This window comes from Xiphophorus hellerii, chromosome 20, assembly GCF_003331165.1.
Source record: "Xiphophorus hellerii strain 12219 chromosome 20, Xiphophorus_hellerii-4.1, whole genome shotgun sequence".
Taxonomy (NCBI): Eukaryota; Metazoa; Chordata; class Actinopteri; order Cyprinodontiformes; family Poeciliidae; genus Xiphophorus; species Xiphophorus hellerii.
The window spans coordinates 9,946,176-9,948,412 of NC_045691.1; positions in this window are offsets into that span (position 1 = coordinate 9,946,176).

A 2,237-nucleotide genomic window follows, 5' to 3' on the forward strand; every position below is an offset into this window, starting at 1 on the left:
GCAATGAGAGGAATCCCAAATAATTGTGCCATGGCTTTGGAAACCTCTGATAGGTAAGTTAACCTTTGAGTTAACTGGATGCACACCTGAAGCACACTGCTTCTTTGACACAATGAGAAAGTCAAGAGAAATCAGCCAAGATATCAGGGAGAGAATTATGGTGCTTCACAAGTTTGGGTCATCCTTGGGACCAATTTCCGAAATCTTGAAGGTGCTGTATTCATTTGTTATACACAAGTGATGGGGAAATCCAACCATTATACCGATCAAGACAGGCTTTGTGTCTCAACGATGAACATGTTTTGCTCTGAAATGTGCAAATCAACCCCAGAACAAAAGCCAAAGACCTTGTGTAGATGTTGGTTAAAGCTAGTATAAGACTGTCACTTTCCACACTAAAATGCGTCCATGGGCTGAAAGAACACTGAATGAAGAGGAAGCCTTTACTGGGGAAATATATCTATGTAATGCACAATTTTGATTCTTGAAGACATTAATAAGTAACTATTTGACATTTGTTTTCTTCCTCATTGTGACATTTTCACATATTCAACAAGTTTGTACAATTGACTCACTCTCTTACTTGCTCTTTATTATTTCCACTGTTTCATCCGTCTGCCAGCCTTTATGTCCGGGGTGCCCTCTACACTCAGATCTGTTTCCAAAATAAAGCAAAATTTATGCTCTCGTGGTTGGATATTAATAATGCCACAAAAACATGGCATTATAAATCAGTTTATTTTTAATACAGATCCCTTGATTTTAAATAATTACACCTGGGTAAATTAATCAGTTTTTAATATAAAGTAGCCTGAATGTCAACAGTAACAAATCATAGGCTATTCGTTATATGGACATAGATTATTATAGTTCTTGCTTATATTAAATGACTTCCAAGTATTCTATGTTGAGACACACAAAGACAGAATATACTAAAAAGAAAGTAAAACCATGGGGCTAAGGAATCGTCAACCACAATCTGCAGCCTGTCCCATCCTGACTTTTAAAAATGATTGTTAATCTTTTTCTACAAATATTTTTGCAGCACCCGTATAGAAATAATAGCTTAAAATAAAAGAAGGGTTTAACTTACATTAGAACTTTAAGCTTTCACGGATGAACAGGAACTAAAAAATGAAAACTTTAAAAAATGTAAAGTCAAAATGACGTAGATAATTTGTGTAATCTACTTTAATTTTATTAAAATGTTATCTGACCTAAGAAATATGTCTTATTACTGATATTTTCCTGTGATTACACAAGACAAATTATTAATCGCCTCGTTTTGTCTTTTACTGCCTATGTGGGGAGGGGGTGTTTAACTGATTTGAAATGATAAATGTTGGTATATTTTACTGCAGAAAAAAATATATAGATGTATATAATTTAAATGTTCTGTCTTTTCTATCTAAATATCCATGTGACTGTATAATTCATAAATTCGTAACCAATTAATACTTGCAGTTCATATCAAACACCCCTAAATTGGACCATACCATTAGTGAAGTAAACTGTTACAGTAGGAGGTGTCACATGACCGCTTTCCTGTAGCTGCCAAGAATTACAGTTGTTCACTAAACTCAAGTGTAAGATGACGGATTACATGAATTTACTGACATGATTTTTGTTATGAACTTTTTTGATAACAAACATTGACAAACGACTCCAGAGACAAGCCCCTCTGTTGTTTCCTTTACGTCTGCTGCGACTATTTCTTACCTATCTTGTCATTCCGCAACCCGCAGCCTTCCGACTATATTTTATAAGAAATGAAAAGCTAAGTTCTTTTCATTTGTCTGCCCTCCCCCTCCCCCACTGGGTTTTCTCACTCACTCAGCGCTGGAGCAAAGCGCGCTCTGCAGGAAGTGAGAACATCTGTTGCTTAACCTGCCTCTGTTTCTGAGACACATGTTCACTCAGGTCAAACTCAGAAGAATTGGCTCTTCCGCAAGCCACGAAAACGAGCAATTTCTTGAAGAATAACGGAGCGTACGAATCGTGTTTCCATTTAAGTTGGCTTATATAGCTATTTATGGTGGTTTTGTGTAGTCCTAAAACACAATACAAAGAAATTGTGTAAAAAGATATAAATACCCAGCTTACATTTGCATTTATTAACCCACTAAGCAAAAAGGAAAAAATAAATAAATAAAATACTTTAGCTTTAAGAGTGGAAGAGTACACAGACCTACAAACATTAATTAGTTGAGTTAATTTACAACTTGTGAGCTGCCCCT